Source organism: Myotis lucifugus, unplaced genomic scaffold (genome assembly GCF_000147115.1).
Source record: "Myotis lucifugus unplaced genomic scaffold, Myoluc2.0 scaffold_12, whole genome shotgun sequence".
Lineage (NCBI taxonomy): Eukaryota > Metazoa > Chordata > Mammalia > Chiroptera > Vespertilionidae > Myotis > Myotis lucifugus.
The window spans coordinates 3,490,901-3,504,759 of record NW_005871060.1 but is presented as its reverse complement, the minus strand read 5'-3'; the positions used below and the strand labels follow the sequence as shown (position 1 = coordinate 3,504,759).

General features: G+C 38.6%; 1 pseudogene across 1 annotated transcript; it reads left to right on the top strand.

The window, feature by feature from the left end:
- Positions 1–2,901: 2,901 nt before the first annotated feature.
- Positions 2,902–5,193, top strand: LOC106696319 (annotated as a pseudogene). Its single transcript, XR_001347247.1, has 2 exons — positions 2,902–2,987; positions 4,221–5,193. The product of XR_001347247.1 is annotated as a succinate dehydrogenase [ubiquinone] iron-sulfur subunit, mitochondrial pseudogene (transcript).
- The last annotated feature ends 8,666 nt before the right edge of the window (positions 5,194–13,859 follow it).

Here is a 13,859-nt window from a genome sequence, read left to right as displayed (position 1 = left end):
GTGGGGGCAGTGGGAAGATAAGGACACATTTGTAATACCTTAATCAATAAAGAAAAAAGAAGATTCTTGTTTAGTATCCTTGATGATGAATCTAAGTAGGACATTCATTGATATTGGCCTAAGAAAAAGGCATCAGCCTGTCAGACTGTATTAAAATATTTAAATGAATTAATAGCTATTAATGATCATGTAACCTCTTAATTCAGACCAACCAAAGTCCCAGGCTAATGAGAGCCAAAGAGGTGTTGCATTAGGGCTACAGTCCTTCCCTGCTTACTGTGAGCCCCGAGCTATAGCCTCCTTTAAACTATAATTCTAGCGACTCTGGAGCCTGGTCCCTGGTGCCAGGTGACTTCCTTTAACTCTTTAACCCTAAATAACTATGTTCCCCAGGGTCTGTATGACCATTTCCCATTGAACTGGACCTTGCTTCTCACCTCCCTTACTGGTCTTACCCTGGGCTTCCAGGGTTAACTGGACATTTATACCATGGCCAAGTAGAGCCAAATATTTTGAAACCCAGACAAGAAGACTTCCTGACATCCCTCAGGTCTGTCTTCTCTTTGACTACTAAGTCTGACCCAGATGGGAATGGGGGTTCCTCACCCTCCCTCAACACTTGTTTTGATTTAGCAACTCTTCCTAGCTTTTCAAAGGGCCCTGAGTTGGTACTGGCTTTTCTCCCAGGCAAAAGCTTCTATCACAGCATGGTTTTGTCTAACCCGTGTATGAGACCTTGAAGTGCATTACATAACCCAAAGGAAAAGGAATTTTCCAAGTGTCAGTGATCTAGGACATTTCAGATATGCTTACAGGCAAGAGATTACAGAAGGTAACTACTACCATTCTTTTTGCAGGTTCAAGCATGTGGCAAGTTTAAGAAATTATGCCTTTCAAAATCCATTAAATTGTAAATCAGGAATATGTTGCAGAAGTCACATTAAGTGGCATTGGTTGATCTTTATTCTTTTTATTTACTTATTTTTAATGAGAGAGAGAGAGAGAGAGAGAGAGAGAGAGAGAGAGAGAGAGAGAGAGACATCAATTTGTTGTTCCTTTATTTACACATTCACTGGTTGTTTCTTCTATGTGCCCTGACCCAGGATCAAACCCACAATCTTGGCGCATAGGGATGACACTCTAACTAACTGATCTACCCAAACAAGGACTTTATTTTTCTTTATTATTAAAATATGTGATTTGGATGTATTCAGCTGGTACTAGCATATAGTAATACATCTCAAAAATCTTAGTAATAGCCATTAATGATTCTATTGCAATGAGTGCCAGCTGAGTTTTATTCTAGATGTAGTTCATCAATAATTAGAAAAAATAATTTCCCCCAAGGATGTTTGCTAAAGTTGAGAGACTATATAACTACAATTGACATTGATGAAACTGTTGTATGAACCTGCAGGATGGCCTTTTCACCAAAAAAACTTCCACTTAACTTTTGAGAAGCCTGGGAAATAATGGCCAATGTAACCGCCAGAAGAGACCAACTGTACAGTCACCAACATATATACCTGGTTATCACCTAAGAAAATTGGAGCTTAGAAGTAGAATCTGTGCTATTATTTTTGTGCCCTACCAGTTCACTACTTTACTTGTATCTTGCAGAAGCATCTATGTTTGAATACATAATTGATGGCTGGGCTCTAGAGGTAGTATAATCTGAAACAGTGGTGTGCAAGTGTTCTGATGCGTGAGAATCACCTAAGGAGTTATTAAAAGCCAGGTGTCCAGGCCCTACTGTGAGAAATTCTGGTTCAGTAGTTTGGGGGCAAGGCTCAGTAATTCTGAATTCAAAATAAGCACCCAGGTGATTTTGATGCTGGTTCCATGTAACACACTTTGAAAAACTGAGGAAAGAGCATGGGTTTTGAAATCAAATAGATTTCATATCCTAATTTAACCATTTATTTGTGTGTAGCTTTAGGCAAGTCATTACACTTTCTCAGTCTCAGTTTCCTCATCTGTAAAATGAAGCTATACAATAATCATCTTATAGGATTGTTGCAAATACAGTGGTGCCTTGACTTACGAGTTTAATTCGTTCCGTGACGGAGCTCGTAACTCCAATTACTCATATGTCAAATCAATTTTCACCATTACAATGAATTGAAATGCCATTAATCCGTTCCGGACACCCAAAAAACACCACAATTGTTTTGTTAAATGTTTTTAAATAAGAAAAATGTATTTAAAAATAACAAAATATTGTATAAAAATACAATACTGAACAATATAATGTAGTGCAATAAACTTGTTTTATTAAGTTTAATGTACAGCATTTACCTTGGAGATCAAATGACTTAAAGATGCTGATGGAGTTGGAGAAAGGCTGAACTGAAAAACTGAATAACTGAATCTTATTTGCTGATTTTTGCCCTTTTTGCCACGCTTTCATCACTTTCATCTAAAGGAGTTTTCGATAAAAACCTGTCCAATGAGATCTGTTTCATCCTCCCTTTCAGAATATTTCTGAAATGAGTTAGGCAAGTGTCATTAAATAGCTCCATCGCACGCCCAGTTGCAATTTTTTCTGGGTGTTTCTTTTGAATAAAGTCTGAAAGTTTCTCCCACATTCCCAACATTTCCTTTATCTCACCATGTCTGACAACAGAGTAAATGCCGGTCCTCTTTTTAAAATTTTTGAACCAGCCCCGACTGGCTTTAAACGGCTCGCCCGATGCCTCGTCCATTGAAGTGCCTGGGGTCTGCTGCAGCAAATCAGCATAAATAGCTCGTGCCTTCTCACAGATTATAGCCTTCGTCACGGTATCTCCTGCGAGCTGCTTCGCCGTTAATCACACCATTAGCAGCTTCTCCATATTTTCATGGATAGATGTCCGCTGTTTAGAAATTATTTTAACGCCCTTGGCTGGAGTTGTAGCCTGTATGGACTCCTTCTGCTTCAATATGGTGCAGATCGTAGAAGTGCTACGCTCGTACTGCTTCGGCAAGTCGATTACACGCACACCTTGGTCATGTTTTTTGATAATTTCTTTCTCTAATTCAATGCACATCATCCGCTTCTTCTTCTCAGCACTATCCTTCGCACTTACTTTCTTCAGATCCATGGTTGAAAAAACGAAGTTTGCAAAATAACTGCAAGCACAAATGCGAGCACAACACTGATGCTTCAACTAAGAGCTAACCGCTTAAAGTGAAGGAGTGAGACACGTGATGCTGGGCTGATGTTGTGGCGTTCACTGTGACGTTCGCTGAGCCAACTAGCGGTGGGGTATCTGAAGCTGGCTCGTAACCCGAATTTTAGCTCGCAACTCAAAGCAAAAAATAGGCCGAGAGACGGCTCGTATCTCGAAAAACTCGTTAGTCAGGACACTTGTAAGTCAAGGCACGCTGTATAGAATAAAATCTGTATAGAAGGTACATGGGACATAAATTAAGTGCTGATAAATGTTTGTTTTCTATTTAAGGTTCTTGGTGGGGTACGTCAAAGTCTCAATGATAAGATGAGACTATGGGGAAACTCAAAGGCATTATTCATACATGACTATGAAATTTATTGCCAAAACTGGGATACTTTTGAAAGTGAAAGGAGGTACTGTTAATTGGGTAAACCCAGGACTATATAGTCACCTTAATTATTAGTCAGATAAAAGACCACGTAATTGCATGACTTTACCCCAATCTGCTCTCCATTCTTAAAGTTAGAGAGTTGGATGTGGTCTTTGCAGTTGTTTTCTTGGCAAAAGCTTCTCAACCACTGTTAGTAATCTTGCAGTCAGAATCTGCCCTTAATGCATTTTGACTGTCTCTGCAATGTCTAGTATTAATACCATGTAGTGAATATAGTAGGTTCCTCAGAAGATAACTTTGAATGATTAAATGATTTCTCTGTTAATACAGTTATCCCCAGGTGGATCAGTTGCTTGGAGCGTCATCCTGTGCACCAAACGGTTGTGGGTTTGATTCCAGTCAGGGCATATACTATACTTAGGTTGTGGGTTTGATCCCCAGTAAGGGGTGTGCAGGAGGCAACCGATCAATGTTTCATTCTCACATCAATGTTACTCTCTCTCTAACAAAATAAATAAAATTAAAATCAATAAAAATATTTTTAAAAAAATAAGAAATGACAGCATTTCTCAAAGTGTCACTACAAACCCCTGGGATTGACTGTGAGGTCAAAGCTATTTTATTAATAATACTAAGACATTATTCATCTGTTTTCATTGTTTTGACATTCACAGTGATAAAAACAAAGGCAGGTTAGAAGCCAAGAGGGCAGCGGTGGCCAGAGTGTCCTCGAGGCGCCGGTTCCCTGCAGCGGCCCTCGGCGGAGCCTGCCTGCAGGCCTGCCGAGGGGCCCAGACAGCTGCTGCCACCACTCCCCGAATCAAGAAATTTGCCATCTACCGATGGGATCCAGAAAAAACTGGAGATAAACCTCGTATGCAAACTTATGAAATCGATTTGAATAAATGTGGTCCTATGGTGTTGGATGCTTTAATCAAGATTAAGAATGAAATGGATTCTACCTTGACCTTCCGAAGATCTTGCAGGGAAGGGATCTGTGGCTCCTGTGCAATGAACATCAATGGAGGCAACACTCTAGCTTGCACCCGGAGGATTGACACCAACCTCAACAAAGTCTCAAAAATCTACCCTCTTCCACATATGTATGTGATAAAGGATCTGGTTCCTGATTTGAGCCACTTCTATGCTCAATACAAATCCATTGAGCCTTATTTGAAGAAGAAGGATGAATCCCAGGAAGGCAAACAGCAGTATCTGCAGTCCATAGAAGATCGAGATAAACTGGATGGGCTGTACGAGTGCATCCTCTGTGCCTGCTGCAGCACCAGCTGCCCCAGCTACTGGTGGAATGGAGACAGATACTTGGGACCTGCGGTGCTCATGCAGGCCTATCGCTGGATGATCGACTCCAGAGAGGAGTTCACGGAGGAGCGCCTGGCCAAGCTACAGAACCCCTTCTCTCTCTACCGCTGCCGCACCGTCATGAACTGCACAAGGACCTGTCCCAAGGGGCTGAATCCAGGGAAAGCGATTGCTGAAATCAAGAAAATGATGGTAACCTACAAGAAAAAGAAAGCTTCCGCTTAACTCTTCTCATGCTAACCATGACCTGTAACCAGCTCAGCTGGACATAATTTATATCTGATTTGAGTTTCCACGATTACAGCATGTAAAATAAAGTTTTAAGAAAAAAATAAATGTTATTCTACTTTATTAACAAAAAAACCCCAACCAATGACAGGTAAAAATTCTGGTGCCTTAGCAGAATCAAGCCAGTGGCACTAAACTATGCTGCTAGTCATTAATTCCATTCTTCACCCCCATTCATGTCCATTAAAAAAAGAAAAGAAAAAGCCAGTTTTACTTCCGAATACCCTTGATGAAGCAGTATAAATGACCAACTTCATTAAATTTTGACGACCCTTGAGTACTTGTCTTTCAGTATTTTGTGTGACAAAATGGGAGGCATACAAAAAGCATAGCTGTGTACCAAAGTAGGGGGATTATCTCAAGGAAAAGCACTTATGCAATTATTTGAGTTGTAATAATGGAACATTTCACATGAAAAACTGACTGATGGGTAAAATGTAGTTATTCAGAATTGGGAATTTGGCAGATACTTCCTCAAAAATAAATAAAGTGAACTTACCATGTCAAGGAAAACAATGGATTACATTTCTTGCCAATGGTAAAATTTGAGCTTTCAAGAGAAAATTAGAATTTTAGAAAGCCATCAGGAATTTGACAAGTTCTCAATACTTAAAGGTTTTTCTGTGGAAATTGATAGTGATATTAGTGAGTATTATTTTGTGATATAACATAATAAAATAGGTCAACATTTAAAAGTTTTGCATAACTCAGTGAATTCTATTTTCCAAATAATTAATGCATGACGTTACATAATCCTGAATACATAAGTGATCCATTCAAAGTGTGGATTAGATCAATAGTTCATAATACTGTATATCATATTTGAAAACTGCTAAGAGAGTAGATCTTAAAAGTTCTTATCACAAGAAAAAAATTCTGTTACTATGTATAGTGTATATGGTAACTAGATTTATTGTGGTGACCATTTCACAATACATACAAATATTGAATGACTATTTTGTACACCTGAAAACTAATATAATGTTGTATGTCAATTATACCTCAATTTTTTAAAAAGTGTAGGACAGTCCAATAGACTTTTAATGTAACAAAGAAGGAAAAGTTTATTAATGTGGTTTCAGAACTTATATTGTAACTAACCTTTAAGAAGCTATGGCTTTGTTGAGTTTTAATGTAGTCAGAGAATATTCACAATTATCTGGAGAGGTTATTAAAATACTCCTCCCTTTTTCAACTATATATCTATGTAACACCAGATTTTCTTTATATATTTCAACCCAAACAACATTTGCAACAGATTAAATACAAAAGGAAATGTGAAAATTCGTTTGTATTTAATTAAGCCAAACATTAAAGGGATTTACAAAATTATAAAGCAATGTCATTTTTCACACTAAATCTGGAAAATATAGTTTATTTCCAGAAAAAGTATTTATAACTGCCATTTTAAATTAATTAATATGTTTCAATTTCTTCAGAAGTAATTTAGATTACATAGACATATACCAGTATAATATGTTACATAAATATCAATATAAATAAGAAAATATTATTGGACTCTCCGTAATTTTTAAGATATAAAGTTTCCGGAGTTATGGTATAATAATAAAATGGAGTTCTATGCAACAGGGGAATTTATAAGTACTTACTGGAATTCTCTCTATTATATATTCTTAAGTGAATAAACTGAGTTGCATTATAATATGTATAGTAGGCTTCCATTTGTATAAAAATGGAGAGAAATAAAAATTAAATTAAAAAAGTATATATATATCCATCCATATATATACTAGAGGCCCGGCGCATGACATTCATGCACTGGGGAGTAGGGGGGACTGCTGCGAAGGCAGGAGAGGCTCCCGCCACCCCTGCTGCGCTTGCCAGCCTTGAGCCTGGCTCCTGGCTGAGCAGCACTCCCCCTGTGGGAACACACTGACCACAAACCACCGGGGGCAGCTCTTGCGTTGAGCATCTGCCCCCTGGTGGTCAGTGCGTGTCATAGCGACTGGTCATTCTGCCATTTGGTCAATTTGCATATTAGCCTTTTATTATAAAGGATATACACATACATATATACATTATTACTTATGAGTAGAAATTTCTTACATATCCTAAACTGTGGTTATATCTGGGAAAGTGGCCTGGGGTGTGAGGAGATGGGAGAATAGCTTTTCATGGTATGTCCTTTTGTATATAAAATTTTTTTACAATAGACTTTTGCAATTGAGAACACTATTTCATAATTTAAAAACAGAAACCATACAAAGAAGTGAAAAATTGTCCAATATTAGATAAAAATACTCAGTAGGACAGAATTGGTAATAGGCCTTGGGCATTCCTAACATTGAGTTTGTGCTAACTTTGGTTCATTAGATATTCAAAGAAATACCTTCTTTTGTGTTCACAGTCTCAAATTTTAACTCCAGCCATTGCAAATAAGTACTTTTTGTCCTGCTTCCTATCTTTCTGCAAATATTTATTTTTCATTAATGTTAAGCAATTCTACTGGCAGTGCTTATTTCTGTTAAAGTGGAATGGCAAAATTTTACAGACAGGAAATGTCTTTTCTTGCTAAGATTCAGTTATTGGAAGAGGGAAAGACAGACAAGTAAAACATGAAGGACAGAAAAGATAAGAATCCTGGTAGAAATTACCAAGAAGAATAAGGGAACGGATTAAGGTGGGAAGGGTTATAATGGGAGAGAGGAATAAGGCCAGAGAAGGTGATGGAGGAGAAAGAGTTAAGAACAGCCTGGAAAGAAACCAGGAGAGGAGGAGGCAGAATTAGTACAAGGTCAAAGAGCAAGCACTTAGAGATAAGTAGAAAAGGGAAAGAAAAATATAAATCGAAACAAGGGCAAACTGAGTTGAAAACAAAAAAAAGCAGTTTATTGAAGAGAAATAGCCCCCTCAGCAAGTAACTGAGGGAGGGCTCACTTCGGCTCCAAGAGAAATGGGAGTGAAAATCACTAGACAGATATCCAGTGGAAACTGAGAAATTGAATAGGACGTGACACTTGACAAGAGGGGATCCAAAGTATTTTGATTGAACAAATGGGATTCTTTTACTTAAGACAGAAATTCTGGGTGGATAGTTTTCAGGCACAATAATGGGCATGTTCACTTTCTCTGTTCTGTCTGGAAATCTGAAAGCATAGGGACCTTGGGCGTGATGGTGGGTAAAAAGGCAGAAAGGGAGAAACTTCTGTGATCCCTTATCCTGTGAAGAGGAGAAAGAGAGCGGGTGCTGAAAGAGTCCTTTATCCACTGGCTGCACAGCTGGCTTCTGAGTCTGTCTCTCCAGCTGAGCGTCGCCAGTCACTTCTGACCCAGACAGTCCCTGACAAACAGCGTTCCGCCCACCGGCCTCAGGCTGTGGCCAAAGGCTGTGGGAGGTGCGGGGTAAGCAGAACCACACCCTCTAGACTAGAATATTAGGGAAATGGAAATTTTGAGAGAGAAGGGAAAGAGGGGATTGGCGTAGCAAAAGTGAAACTTCCACAATAGAAAAAAGTTTGGGTACAGAAATTGGGGAACAGGTAGAAAGAGGAGCACTTAAGAAAGTACAGAATCACTCAACTGCATTTTGACTTATTCTTCATTTTAATGAGTGTTATTTATTCTGTGATGCTAAAGAATTTGGGGGTTCTAGGTCATCATTTTGTTTGCGTTGTTATCATGTCCTGGAGCCTAGATCCTCTGATTTGATCTCTTAAGGCTGAGCTTTGGTCGCTATTGTCTCCTCTTTGCAAACCCCTGGTTGTGTCAAAGGGAGTTAGACAGCAAGTTACCCAAAGCACTGAAAGAACTAGCTGCACAGGAATAATTTGCTGATGTGCCGGTGTAATATTTTATTAGCCTACAGTAGATATCAGGATGAACATCTATAAAAAACAAGGCTGAGTCAATTTAGTTACATTCTTGTCCTTAGGAGCAGTTACCTCCTGTCTGTATGCTATCAGTCTATAGAGGAACATTAATGTAATAGTCCTAATATTGGGCCGATCTTCACCATGAAGCAAGTGTTCTCAAGTGATAAGAAAACTGAGCAAAAGGTTAAAAGATTACAATACAAATAAATTATGCAGAAACATCTGGGGTGAGTTATTCAATGTAGTTGCCAATTTATTCCTTGAAGCACAAGAATATTTTTATTGTAGTTGTTTTATGTGGAAATCACATTAAACAACATAATTCGTTCTTCTCCTTCTTAAAGAGTGTATTCTGGTTATATTTTTTTGCCTTTCCTTTATTACTCAGTGTTAATTATTGTTAAATTAAGTTATTTTCCTTCACAGCTATATAGTATGATCTGGACCCAATAAAAGGGTATAAACATTTTTGCCCCTATATTTGATCTCTAGATCAACTGGGTGTTTCAGGGTTTTCTCTTGAATCTCCTCTTTTAAGCTTTCTGTCCCTCTCCTTGGTGCCAGGCTGTCAGCAGCTGCTCCCCCCACCCCCCAAACTTACTATCTCTAATGTACGAAGGCCTTGGAAGTCAAATAGCTATGCGTGCGAAAATGATGGATAAGGTGCCAGGAAAGAGGCCCTGCATCAATGCAGGAGCGAAACACCTGCCCTTCAGTGTGTCACATTTGTTGGCCTATTGGTTTTAGCGTGTGAACTTTATGGCATCATTTGCATGCTTATAGTTATTTCTGTTTTATTTTCTATTTAATCTGTGATCTTGTTAACAGAGCTGACCAGGTGAATTGAGGGAAAATGAAATACTTGGAACATATATTGAGGAAATCCTAGCCAGTTGTTAAAGCTTATGGAGCACAAATTTGACAGTGAAAATAATGTTTATGGAAACAGAGGGCAGATTACCCCCTAAACAAATCAAGACACACTTATTACTCTCAAAACTCAAATTCAAGGTCATTTTACAAAATACCAGAAACAAAGAAAAAGGAAACAAAATAAATATTTTAAAAAGATTACCAAATATACCCACTATTAATATTAAGATATTTCAGGAACCACCATTTAAGTAACTGCTAGTTTACTTATCATGGATGCCTTCATACAGGAATGTATTCCTTCACAGCATCCAAATGGACGGAGAGAATTGCTAGCATAGAATGTATATGCTTCAGGGAAATCTGCTCACTAGTGATCTTCCTCAGATCCTTGAGAAAAAAACACACACAATTTTTATTCATCTGCTTCTGAAGTACATAAAAAATAGCAAGGAATTTAAAATCAGATTAGATGACTTATCACATTTATTAGAATTTATTAATTCTAGTTAAATGAGTTTCTATAAGAGGAGAAACTTCCACTTAAAACTTTAAAATAGGGGGATGAAGGCCAGAGCTGGGGGGAGGGGACGTCTGGGAAAGGTTATTGGGGGGAAAGGGGAGGATATATGTAATACTTTCAACAATACAGATTTAAAAAAATATAAAGTGAGGCATACTTCTCCCAGAGATTTGGGGTATCTGTGAGAAAGAGTGTAAATACAATAAGTTAAAGGAACAGAACTCATCTGTGGGACATTTTAGTCATCTCAGATGTGCCAATAACAGGCTTTCTGACCTTGGGCTAGTCACTAGCTTGTCTAAGCCTCGGTTTCCTCACTGGTAAGAGGAAATGGTTGCATGAGGAGATCTCGGAGGACCACGGGATGCCACACCTGGAAGGAATCTTGGAAGAGTCAGCATTAGAATGTTGATTCATCCAAAAAGCCAAACCAAGGATATCCTTCAGTTAAAACACTGGCCCAACTACCTATAGAGGAAAAAAAACCAATACTTTCTCACTTTCATTATCACAGCTGCTGGTTTCATTTCTGTGTAGGAACCCCCTGCTGTGACGTACAGGAAGGATGCTTGAAATAGAAGGGAAAGCAGAAACTCCAGGCAATATAGGAAACACCAAGTGAACCTCTATGCCTGCAAGGGGGCCCTGGTTATTTATTGTTCTGGGTAATTTGGAAGGAAAGTTATTTAACCATATCCACTTCCTCAAATCATACCTTGCTTAAGTGATTGGTCTGCCTACGGGATATTGAACATGCGAGTCTAAATTTCAACATAAAACTTCCCTAAGAATTTTCTTAGAATAGAAATAAATGTTGTCACCTACTGTCAGAGGTCAGTTGGAATTTTGTGTTATAAATGTACCAGTTAAACAAAAACAGTTGGGGGAGGGGGAGCATCAAGTAGAAAAGCTCTTCAACAGGATTGTAATAGAGATAACTTGCAAAGAGAATAGATTCACGGAGATTTATGAGTGGCTAGTTCAAGCCCATCCAAAGTACCATTTTATTTTGCCACTTATGTAGTTGGTATTGGTAGGAACATGCTGCCCCAGATTCATCATTTCTCTGCTTGGTTGCTTATGCTCCAAGCTATTTTCAGTAGCCCTGGCCATCTTTAAGGCTGGGTCTAGAATAGCATTTTTATATCTTTTTCTTTTTTACAACTCCCAATAGAAATACATGTTAAACCATGAACTCGTACTCACATATGTGAATATATGCATGTATGTACATAAGTAAATATACCCAAAAAGAGTCTCAGGAAATGATATACTCACCGTATGGACTCTGAGACTTTCTATTTTAGTCTGTGCTGCTTTATTTGTTGAAATGCTATGGCAACCCACTTTATTGACTATGCTATCACAGCCCACAGTTGGAAAAACACTGTTCTAAATTAATAATAATGATGGTGATATATATTATAATATGACATGATATCCTATATAATAAAAGCATAGTATGCAAATTGTCCCCTCAACCAGGAGTTCGTCCAGGGGGTGAGGCCAGCTGGGAGAAGGGAGGGAGGCCCTGATCGGCAGCCGGCAGCTGCTAGGGACCCTACCATTGCACGAATTTCATGCACTGGGCCTCTAGTTAATACAATACAAGCATCAACCAACAGAACCCTGAGCATTATTTAACGTAGACTAGGAAAGGTATGAAGGAATTCTCTTACAGTCCAGGGGAATTTTCTGAGATAACAGTTGACAACCACTTTAGAGACTCTTTGCCCTCATTTCACCTGTGTTTCTGACTCATCTAAATAGTGTTGCCTTAGATGTTTGAAAGATACGCTTCTACATGAATTCTGACCTTAACTGGATCTTGGAGTTAGAAGAAAATTCAATTGTATAACACAACATTATTTTATGAATTAAGAAGGAAAAAAAATGCTGTCAGTTTTAATTGTAAAATGCCATCAATTACATGACATATCTCCATTTTAGAGATGCTAAAATCTGGAGAAAAAAAGCATTTTAAAATCAACACTGGGCTAATCATTCCCTGGGAGGACTCAGGGCTTCTAGGTCCTTTGCTCTTTTCTTGATAGAACCAACAGGGGTTTTCTTATGCATGGGGAAGATGAGCAGGATTGTGTTTTACTTAATTGTATGCAATTTCATAGAATTATGAAGTCGAAAGGCATCCTCAGTGATAATGTAGATTATACCTCCTCATGTTAGAGTTGAAGAATCTGACACTGAGGAAAGTGACGTAACTTGCCCTAGATAACATACCAAAACAAGACAAAAATAGGTGAAAAACAAACAAACAAAAGATCTAGGTCATTGTTAGTCTGGAAAGGAGAAATCCTAGCACAGAGAAAATCAAGGCTGGAACCAAAAACTTCCAGTCTGTTTATTCCACCTCCTCAGTTCTTGATATGGGATTGGTCATATCAAAACAAGGGACTATAGGCTCCTTCTATCTTACGGATCCAGTATCTCCATTCTGTGGGCCGAGATAAATTATTGCCAGACACTGTCTTCTTCAAACATATTTTTAGTCAAGGTATTTGCCCTTTTCAAGAACTCAAGAGCTACCTTGGTTTCCATCTAATTATTTTCTGTCAGACCATCAGAATCTTCCACTATCAACTTAATTTACTTATTTATAATTATATCCCACCCATTTCCCATAAGGATATACATATATTTAGTTAATCCTCATCCAAGGATATTTTTCTATTGATTTTTAGAGAGAGTGGAAGGGAGGGAGGGAAAAAGAGAAACAGCCACATGAGACACATCAATTGGTTGCCTCCTGCACACACCCCAACCAGGGCTGAGGATCAAACCCACAACCCTTTGGTGCACAGGCCAATGCTCTAGCCACTGAGTCACACTGGTCAGGGCCCATAGGATATTTTTATCAGCCTTTCTACCTAGCTAACTTAATCCAGTCATACTGTTCTCATTCTCATTGATTCTTGTGATTCTTGACCAAGTCCCAATCTGCTGTTAAGTAAATTCCCCTGACATCATCTATGTGTGGTGTGAGGCTTCCCACTTCCATTGCTTTACAAATATTCCTCATGCCAATTCCTGTCCATCTTTTCTTTTTAATCCAACATTTATATCCCTCTGGAAACACTCTTTAATTAATGTTGTTTTGCCAGGGCTGACCAGTGGTGGACCCTGAGTGAGGGATGAATGGATTACTCCGACACAATGTTTGCTGTGAAAGAGAGGACTAAGGGACTGCCTTGCTAAAGGAACCAGACAGCTTCAATTGCCTGCCTCTTTAGGTTTTATTGTAGCAGTGTTTGAGGTAAAGTTTATCTTTTAGATACAATCAGTAGGGTAAGTAATATTGGGAGGACACATGTGTCTGCAATGTCCTTTAATCAAGGACACAAAGATTAAGCATAAGGATTCCAGTAAACACCCAGGGGTCTGCACATGCAGACTTATTTGGAAAGGCCAAGGAATAATTAGGGGCACCGCCTTCGGCACTCCCCTAATTTGGA